Here is an 11,143-nt window from a genome sequence, read left to right on the forward strand (position 1 = left end):
TGAGATGGTATCTCATTGTGGTTTTAATTTGCATTTCTCTAATGGCTAGTGATTGTGAGCATTTCCTCATGTGTCTGTTGGCCACTTGAATGTCTTCTCTGGTGAAGTGTCTGTTCATTTCCTTTGCCCATTTTTAAATTGGATTCTTTGTCTTTTTGTTGTAGATGGGTTGGATTTTCTTATAGATTTTAGAGATTAGACCTTTGTCTGACTTGTGATGTCCAAATTTTTTTTCCCAGTCTGTAGGTTCTCTTTTTACTCTTTTGGTGAAGTCTTTTGATGAGCATAAGTGTCTCATTTTTAGAAGAGCCCAATAATCTAGCTTATCTTCTGGGGTTTGTGTGTTGTTGGTTATGGTTTGTATCCTGTTAATGCCATGCATTAGGGCCTCTGGCGTTGATCCTATTTTTTCTTCTATGAATTTTATAGTTTTTGGCTTTATATTTAGGTCTTTGATCCAAATTGAATTAGTTTTTGTGTATGGTGTGAGTTATGGGTCCTCTTTCGTTTTTTTGCAGATGGACATCCAATTTTGCCAGCACCATTTGTTAAAAAGACTATCTTTTCCCCATTTGGTGGACTTTGGGCCCTTGTTGAAGATCAGGTGACCATAGGTGGATGGATTTACATCTGGGTTCTCAATTCTGTTCCATTGGTCGGTGTTTCTGTCGATGTACCAGTACCAGGCTGTTTTGACTACCATAGCTGTATAGTAGGTTCTGAAGTCAGGTAGTGTGAGTTCTCCTACTTTATTCTTCTTCAGTAGAGCTGTACTTATCCGGGGCTTCTTCCCTTTCCATAGAAAGTTAATGATTAGTTTTCCCACCTCTTTAAGAATGTTGTTGGTATTTGGATCTAGGCCACCACTTTTGGTTGTGCAGGTGCACAAAGGTGCCTGGTATAGGGGGAGAACACATTTTTCTAATCCACACCAAGGGCTAGCAGCAGCATTGGTGTCCCATTTTATGGACTGCAAGTTGGTCTATCTATGCTCACCTCTGCTTTACCTACTGTTCAAGATTCAGGTTAAATATTGACTCTTTCATGTGAAACATTTCTTTATGCTCCCTCCTCTGATCTTACTTACTCTGCCGTTTTCTACTGTTAATATCCATGCACGTGTCACATCTACCCTTCTGTGTTTTAAGCTCCTAGATCAGCTCAACAATAGTACTTTAAAACAGTAGTATCTGGAGACTGGAGCCCTGGTGGCACAGTGGTTAAGAGCATGGCTGCTAACCAAAAGGTTGGCAGTTCAAATCCACCAGCCATACCTTGGAAACCCTATGGGGTAGCTCTACTCTGTCCTATAGGGTTGCTATGAGTTTCCATGAGTTGGAACAGACTTGACAGCAATGAGTTTAGTTTGGTAACTGGAGACTAGTTGTGAGGCGTGGAACAAATAATTTATTCTTAATAATAGCTCACAAGTACATTTAATTGTGCTCCTGTAAAGATTACAGTCCAGAAAACCCTATGGGGGCAATTCTACTCTGTCACATGGGGGTCTCTGTGAGACGAAATCTACTTAGTGGCACACCTAACAACATTTCATTGTACACTTTAAATGGATGAATTGTATGGTATGTGAATCATATCTCAGTAAAGCTGTTTCTAAAATAATAATAATAATAGTTTAAGTACTCATATTTGTAAATTATTTATTTTAAAATAGTTTTAAGCAGGTCCTTGTAGGCAGATATAGCACGCACACATTTGTCTTCACTATTTCCTGAGACCTAATTTAAATGGCAGCCAAAAAGAACTAAAGAACATAAACTCAAAGTAGTGATAAGAATGGAAGTGGGAATCACCAAGGGAGGAGGGATTAGAGCTTTCAACATATTTTTGTTAAGATGAAAAAAATGGATGAAAGATGACACCTGATTCTAGTAATAAAGGACTAGTTAGTTCAAACTACCTTCCCCGAGACCACATCAGGACAAAACATAAAATACACCGGATCGAAGTCATTGGTGAACTAACCAAAGAGTAAAAAAATATTGAACCAAAATCTAGGAGAAGACAGAAATTCAGAGGGGAGAGCTCAGCATTTGGGGCAGTTTTTTCCTGGGAGGCAGTTGCCAATTCCAGAAGACACAATTAAGAAGTTGTGAAGGTGAACAGTGTGAGATTAAGGGGACAAAAATTGGATTCTTCCTCTGCAGCCCCCAACACACATACACTTTGAATTGGGACTGTAAAGAGCTCTACTCGGAGGTAGGGTCAACCAGACATAGGCTGATTTTAAAAGGATTGCAGTTCAGTTTCCAAAATTTAATGACAGTGATCCTGATTTACTCATGTCTCCAGCAAACATTACATAGGAAGAGAATATTATCCTGGACTTTAAATTTTCTTTACAAACAAGCTTGCAAATATAATTTCCAGCTTGCAATAAAAAATAACTAAGGGAGTAAGAAAAGGTGAATGAGAACCACATCATAGTAAAACTGCTGAAAAACCAAAGAAAAACTTTAAAAGTAGTCAGAGGGAAAAAAAAAAGGCAGAGTACCTTCAAAGTAGTAACAATTTGACTTAAAGCTGGCTTTTCAACAGAAACCATGAAAACCAGAAGAAAATGAAATGCTATCTTTAGAGTGCTGAAGGAAGATAGCTGCCAATGCAGAATTCTACATCCAGCAACAATATTCTCCAAGAATGAAGGTAAAATAAAGACATTTTCAGTTAAACAAAAACATACAGAATTCATCACCAGCAGATCCACACTAAAGGAAACACTAAAGGCTGTTCTTTAGGAAAAAGGAAACAGATCCCAGGATAGAAGATCAGAGATATGGGAAGGAATGAAGAGCAATGAAAACGTTAATAATAATGTTTTGTGGGGGATATAAAGTATATACAAAATTAAAATATACCACAATAATGGGAGTACAATCAAGGAGGGATATATATCATGTCCTAAATTCTTTGAATTGTTCAGGAAGAGGGTAAAAGTACCAAGTAACATTAGATTTTGATAAGTCAAGGATGCATATTGTAATTTCTTGGGTGACCAACAAAAGAATGATAAAAAATGTTTGTATGCATCTAATGATATAGCTTTAAAATACATAAAGAGAAAATCGGCAAAGCTAAAAGGAGACATAGGCAAATTCGTAATTGTAGTATGAGATTTTCTCATACTTCTCTCAATAACTGATAGAAAAAGCAGTAAAAAGTCAGTAAGTATGGAGAAGATTTGACAATAAACTTGACCTGATGGACAAGTGACAGGACTGTAAAATATATATAATTTTTAAGTACTTATAGAATATTTATAAACATGTATAATATGCTAGACCATAAACTATCAACAGATTTCAAAGGCTTGAAATCATACTGAATTTGTTTTCTGACCATAATACAATTAAGCTATAACTCAATAACACAAAGAGAAAAATCCCTATGTTTAGAAATAATAAATAAACTTCTAAAAACCTCATGGGTCAAAATAAGAATCATAATGGATATTCGAAAACATTTTGAACTAAATGATAATAAAAGCATTGTGGCTTACAGCTAATGCCACACTTAGGGGGAAATTTATAGCCTTAAATGTATATATTAGAAAGGGAGGCTTAAAATCACAAGAAGATAGAAAAATAACAGCAAATTAAACTAAAGACAGTCAAAGGAAGGACACTATTAGGACAGGAGCAAAAGTTAATGAAATAGGAAACAAATAAGTGATAAAAAGGATTAACAAACCAAAAATTTGTTTTCTTAGACTACTGTATTTTTACGCAAATAATGCATGCTTTCTATGTTTGTTTGCCAGCTGTGCCCTCCCCCTGCAAGATATTTTCATAAGTACTGCTTGCCAATTCTTTTTCACATGTTGCTGTAAAAAAATTAGCATAGCATGCTTATGAAAATACCTTGCGGGGTATTTTCTCTAGTGAAAAAAAAAATTAGGAAAGAAGTAATAGCTAATCAATCAAAGGAGCCCTGGTGGCATAGTGGTTAAGAGCCCAGCTACTAATCAAAAGGTCTCTAGGGTATATCCCTAGGAGTGGGATTGCTGGTTTGGAGAGTAGATCTACTTCTAGTTTTTTGAGGAAGTGCCATGCCATTTTCCATAGTGGTTGTATCATTTACAGTCCTACCTCACCACAACCTCACCAACATTTGTTGTTATCGGTTTTTTTAATCAGTGACATTTTAGTTGGGGTGAGATGGCATCTCATTGCAGTTTTGATTTGTATCTCTCTAATGGGTAATGATCATGAGCAGCTTTTCATGTGTTTGTTGGCTGCTTAGATATCTTCTTTGGCAAAGGCTCTGTTCATGTCCTTTGTCCATTTTATAATTAGGTTGTTTGTCTTTTTGTTGTTGAGCGTTGATGTTTTCTATAAAATTTGGAGATTAGACTCTTCTTCTATTTGTGCATTTGTTGTTATGTTTGTTATTCTATTTTTACAAAAGATGTGGTTGGTTTTTTAAAGCCACTGAGTTTTGGAGTGGTTTGCAATGCAACTATAGTTAACTGGTACAGGCATAAGATAAGAAACAAAAAGCATAAAGATTAAAAAGGAAGAAATAAATCTATAGTTATTTGTAGATGAGCTAATGATAATGAGTAAATTTAGCAAAGCTGCTAGACCTCAAAATGCAAAAAATCAATCACATTTCCATATAACAGCAAAAAATAGAAAATAAAAATTTAAATACCATAAAGTTATATATGGTATATAGGACTAAAACTAACAAAATATGTGCGAAACTTTTCACATACAACTATAAGTCATTATTGGAAAAAAAAGACTAATTAAATAAATTGAGGGCTATACCATATTCATGGATTGAAAAATTCAATATTGGAAAGATTCAGTTTCTTCCAAATTGATTTATAGATTCAAGGTAATTTTAACAACATCCCAACATTTTTTTGTTTTTTTTTTAAGAACTTGGTTGTTTAATTCCAAAATATGCATATGGAAAGGACCTAGATTAACCAAGGTTTTCTTGAAAAAAAGAAAAATAGTATTGGAGGACTTGCTCTGTCATATACCAACATCTAGTATAAAGATACAGTACTTAAGAAAAGGACAAACAAACAAATCAATGGAACAGAAAAGAGAATCTGGAACTAGACCAATGAATAATTGATTTATGTAAAGGCTAGCATTTTAGAGCAGTAAGAGGAGGATGGTCTTTTCATTAAATGGGGCTGGAGAGTTGAATATTCATATAGAAAACATAAAAAGTTGGCCCCTACTGCACAGCATTCACAAAATCAATTCTGGGTGGGTTCTAGATCTAAATGTGAAAGGCAAAACAATAACACTTTAGAAGATTCTACAGCCAAATATTTTAATAACTTTGGGTAGGAAAATATTTCTCAAACAGGCAACAAAAAAAGCACTAGTTATAAAGGATTGTTGTTGTTAAGGGCTGTCTAGTCAATTTCGACTCCTAGCGACCTCATGTGACAGAGTATTACTGCCCCCATAGGGTTTTCTAGGCTGTGTAATGGGAGCTTATTGCCAGGCCTTTCTCCTGTGGAGCTGTTGGGTGGGTTCAAGCTGCCAACCTTTGGGTTAGCAGCTGAGTGTTTAACCATTGTGCCACCAGAGTAAGACTGACAAATTATACTATGTTAAAATAACAACTTTTTTAAAAGAATCAAAAGCCACTTAAGAGAATGAAAGAGCAAGCTACCTAGTGGGAGAAGACATTTGTAACACATAAACCTAACAAAGACTACCTAGTACTTTTCTTCAAATCAAAGAAAAAAAAAGAATTAATCCAATTAAAAATGAACATGTCATAAAAGATATCCAAAATTTCCAATAAACACATAAAAATGTACTCAGTAACATTATTAATCAGGGATATGTAAGCTAAAATTTTGCTGAAGATCATTCAAAAGCTGTTGCAGCAGTACATTGGCAGGGAACTGCCAGAAATTCAAGCTGGATTCAGAAGAGGACGTGGAATGACAGATACCATTGCTGATGTTGGATGGATCTTGGTTGAAAGCAGAGAATACGAAAAAGATGTTTACTTGTGTTTTACTGACTACGCAAAGGCATTTGACTGTGTGGATCATAACAAATTATGGATAACATTGTTAAGAATGGGATTTCTAGAACACTTAATTGTGCTCATGAGGAACCTGTACATAGATTAAGAGGCAGTCGTTCAAACAGAGCAAGGAGATACTGCATGGTTTAAAATCAAGAAAGGTGTGCATCAGGGTTGTATCCTTTCACCATACTTATTCAATCTGTATGCTGAGCAAATAATCTGAGCTGCGGGGCTATATGAAGAAGGAGGTATCAGACTTGTTAACAATTTGTGATATGCAGATGACACAACCCTGCTTGCTGAAAATGAAGAGGACTTGAAGCACTTACTAATGAAGATCAATGATTACAGCCTTTAATATGCATTACACCTCGACATAAAGAAATCAAAAGTCCTCACGACTGGACCAATGAGCAAATCATGATAAATGGAGAAAAGATGACGTTATCAAGGATTTCATTTTACTTGGATCCACAGTCAATGCCCATAGAAGCAGCAGTCAAGAAATCAAACGATGTATTGCATTGGGCAAATCTGCTGCAAAAGACCTCTTTAAAGTGTTAAAAAGCACTTTGTGTTTAGTCCTCACTTTGAGGACTAAGGTGTGCTTAACCCAAGCCATGGTATTTTTGGTCACCTCATACACATGCGAAAGCTGGACAATGAATAAGGAAGACCAAAGAAGAATTGATGCCTTTAAATTATGGTGTTGGTGAAGAATGTTGAATATACCACGGACTCCCAGAAGAACGAACAAGTCTATCTTGGAAGAAGTACTGCCAGGATACTCTTTAAAAAGTGAGGATGGTGAGACTTTGTCTCATGTACTTTAGGCATGTTATCAGGAGGGAACAGTCCCTGAAGAAGAACAAAGAGGAAGACCGTCAATGAGACTGATTGACAGTGGCTGCAATGATGGGCTCAAGCATAACAATGATTGTGAGAATGGCGCAGAACCAGCAGTCTTTTGTTCTGTTGTACATAGGGTCACTATGAGTTGGAACCAACTCGACAGGACCTAATAACAACAACAATGTAAGCTTATAACCACAATTGGAGTCTACACCATACCCACCAGAGTACACATATGAAGAAGACTGATAATAGCAAGTGTTAGTGAAAATGCAGAACAATGTGACCTCTCTTACACCACTGGTGGAATTGTAAATTGGTATAACCACTTTGGAAAACAGTTTGGCATTATCTACTGAAGTTGAAGATAAGTATAGCTTATGACCCGGCAAATCTAATTGTAGGTATAGCCAACAGAAAAGCATGCAAATATACACCAAGAGACAGGTGCAGATTTCCAAAATAGCTCCAAATTGGAAATTACTCAAATTTGCCCATCAAAAGTAGAATAGCTAAATCAATTATGGCACATTTATATACTGGAATACTACACAAGTCATGAAAATGAATGAACCACATTTGCATGCCACATCAGAGATGAATCCCACAAATACAACATTGAAAGAGGCAAGACTACAAAAAATTATTTACTACATAATTTCATTTTTATAAAGTTCCCAAGGAGGAACTTTACATAATGTTCAGAGATACATGCTTAAGTGGTAAAACTATAAAGTAAGTCAAGGAAGTTTTCACAATAAAACTCATGACAGCGTTTACCCTTGGGGAGGTAGGACAGAGTGATAGTGATGGGAAGGTGTATGGGGGGTTGCTTCTAGGGTTCTGGCAATGCTCTTTCTTGACTGGAGTGGCAGTTACAAGAATGTTTACTTTCTGATACTTTATTGAGCTGAATCTTTTGATTTGTGACATTTTCTGTCTGTTTAAACAAAGTTTAAAAAGTGGATGGAGACATATCTGTAGATGAACCAAAATGCAGGCAGCAGCAGCTCAGAGTATTAACACCAAGGGTCTGCAGTGGAGCCTTTTAAAAAAATGTTCTATTCCCAAAACTATTTCTGTTTTCTGCAGGTCAGTTATTCTGGTATCTTAACATTATCTTTCAGGCTGTTGGTTTTCTTCATATCAACTGTCCTCACAGAGATACTATCTAAAGTCAATGGTACAAGAAATAAATTTTTAATTACACCATTTAAAGTTTAAAATGTAATCAACAAAAGATTTAAATACAATGTAACTGTAAGTACTGGTGCTCACTTCCACATCACAGTTACTAAGATTGGGAAGATACAGAGAAGATTAGCATGGCCCCTGCACAAGGATGACATAAAAACTTGTGAAGTTGTCTGTATTAAAAAAAACTAAGCGCTAGGAGGAGTAAGAGAGAGGGGAGGGGGATGGAGGTAAATCCAGATCTTTAAGAGAGGGAAAGAGTAGATAGCATCTAAAATGATAAAAGAGGTAGAAGCAAATTATTCAGAGAAGAGTAGAATTAGAAAAAACAAAAAAAAGTTGCTTCTGGGGGAGGGACTAGGGTAGAGGAGTGGAGAAGACTGCTTTCCATTACACACCCCCTGGACTATCTGATTTTTTGTTTTATTTTTGCCATGTGCATATTACTTTGAGAAATCTAATAAGACATTTAGGAGAGTCCAGGCTGCATCATTCTCATCTACTTGATTTAGGAATTGCTTTCTTGAGTTTATGGCATTATGGCTAGCACAAGAATAATTGTCTAGAGTCTTTCTCTTATCTGTGCTGCAGCTGAAGGTGAACACAGTTTCTAAAGCACTGTTAGAGGCTAGAGCTGTGAACATTACACATGATTTCAGAGTTCCTAAGTAATGAGTTTATAATTACTTTTATTTCCTTTTTAACTTTTACTTAGATACATTTAATTAGAAAGAAGGCAAGTATACGTTTACATTGTACACAGACAAGGATGCAATTATGAACATTTCCATTCAACAGTTTGAGAAAAGCAGCTAATATCAAATCAAAAGGAGACAATGATAAAAGTGAAATTTCTAATAATACTTTTATATTAATAACAACATGTTAAAATGTATATGCTAGGCATTATTTTTTAACAATAAAATGAAGATCAGCTGTGCTTCTGCTCAACTTGCATGCCTTATAAATATTACCTTTGGGTGTAGATGTGGGAAAAAAAATCAAGATGCAGTTTGAAAAAGTTTAACTGCTGAATATTTGGCTATATCTCTCTTTTTCTTGTAGAAGTACAATTTCTGAGATCTTTAAATGCCTCATTTCATCATATATGTTTATAAAATACTTATTAATACCTTCTCCTTTAAAACTCCAATAACAATATTTTTAATGTTTCCTCAAGTTTATTTTTCTCAAAATCTGGGTACTCTCATGTGTACTGTCTGCCAGATATTTTAAAGTAAGAAATATGTTGAGAACATCTCTTCTAGAGAAAGGGTCTTGCAGGTTTTTTTTTTTTTTTTTTTTTACATCACACAGCAATCTCACATATTGTTTTGTATAAAGTAGTTGCTCAAAAAAGTTTGTTGTAGTGAATCATACTGTGTATTATAATAGACGGTATAACATCATTACAATAGGACTAGCCCAACCTTGAGTGAAAAGTTAGAGCTTATCCTTTTAGAAAAATGATTAATTATGTATAACATATAATTGAAAGTAACTTTCCTGTCACATATGTTTGTGTAACTAAGTGAAGTCTCTCCATTCATTTTGCATTTATTGGGTGTCCACTATGTGCCAGGCACTGTGCTAGGCTCCCAGCACATAAAGATGGACAAGGTAAAGTCTTTCCTCTACAGCCACTCATAGCCTAGTGGAAGACAGCAGATAGTGAATGGAAGGTTACAAAACAACATGATATGGACTCTTTGATAGCTCCAAATTTTCTTTCCCTCTCACTCCTTTCTTCTCACTAAGGGGATGGGGGTGTCTTGGCAAGGTGGAATACAGAGGCAAAGGCTTTATCAGCAGAATAATTAGTGTGATAGAGGTTTCTTTGCTTTGTAGAAAGAATCTGAAAGATTTAGGCCTATCTGCCTAAACAAAGGAAAGTATTCTGTCCTAAGAGACCCTAAGGAGTCCTGGTGGTGCAGTGGTGAAGAGCTCAGGCTGCTAACCAAAAGGTTTGCAGTTGGAATCCACCAGTAGCTGCTTGGAAACCCTATGAGGCAATTCTACTCTGTCCTATAGGGTCACTATGAGTTGGAATTGACTCAATGGCTTTGGATTTGGTTTTGGGTTTTTTAAGAGACCTTAAAGAGCTCTGGTAGTGCAGTGGTTAAAGCGCTGGGCTGCTGCGAGGTGAGTGGTTCGAACCCACCAGCTGCTCTGTGGCAGTCTGCTTCCGTAAAAATTACAGCCTTGGAAACCCTATGGGGCAGTTCTCCTCTGTCATATAGTGTCACTGTGAGTCAGAATTGACTTGACAGCAGTGGGTTTGTTTTTTTTTTTTTTGGTGTTAACAGACCTTAGGAGTCACTGGGTGGTGCAAAAGTTAATGTGCTCAGTTACTAACTGAAACGTTGGCAGTTCAAGTCCACCCAGAGGTACCTCAGAAGAAAGGCCTGTTGATCTACCTCTGAAAAATCAGCCATTGAAAACCCTATGGAGCACAGTTCTACTCTGAGACCACAGGAGTTTGCCATGAGTGGGAGTAGACTCAATGGCAACTGGTTTAAGAGACTCTGGGGGCACTCCTCTAGTCTGGGGAACCTGGGAATGGAGGCTTGACCCTGGGAAAGGTGAGAAGGTTAGAAAAGACCAGCAAGGGTGTAGTAAAGAGGAGAGGAGGAAATGAACTCCTGGATTCCCACTAGGGTAGATTCTGCATGAATTGAAAAGTGACTTAGTGGGGAAAAAAAGCAAATATTATCAGCGTTCATGACTGGGCTATGGTAAGCTTGTTTGTTCTCTCTTAGATGTTGGGAGCATGAATGACAGTTATTACTGAAATGGAGGTGTGCTCAGCATCCCACAGGGACCCATGGGATGAGAAAAGGAGGAACAGCCCAGCTCAGGCTGCACTGCAGATGTGAGAGGGTGATAGAGGTATGAGAAAATGGTTAGGAATCTTCGACTTGTTCAGTGAGGCTTAGGCACAGTGCGTCGAAAGAAGCTGACTGTGAAGGAAGCTCTAACCCCATTTCAGTACTTTCTTAATAAAGGACAGTCAATTACCATGATTGTTTTTACCCTGGACAGTTTGGGGGGCAGGAAGTACAGC

The 11,143-nt window shown here is 36.7% G+C and overlaps 1 non-coding gene across 1 annotated transcript; it reads left to right on the forward strand.

The window, feature by feature from the left end:
- The first annotated feature begins 8,155 nt into the window (after positions 1-8,155).
- On the forward strand, positions 8,156-8,262 carry LOC111820425 (U6 spliceosomal RNA). Its single transcript, XR_002823970.1, has one exon. It is a non-coding gene; the product is annotated as a U6 spliceosomal RNA (small nuclear RNA).
- Positions 8,263-11,143: the final 2,881 nt, after the last annotated feature.

Source organism: Trichechus manatus, unplaced genomic scaffold, assembly GCF_000243295.1.
Source record: "Trichechus manatus latirostris isolate Lorelei unplaced genomic scaffold, TriManLat1.0 scaffold00037, whole genome shotgun sequence".
In the NCBI taxonomy this organism is placed as follows: domain Eukaryota; kingdom Metazoa; phylum Chordata; class Mammalia; order Sirenia; family Trichechidae; genus Trichechus; species Trichechus manatus.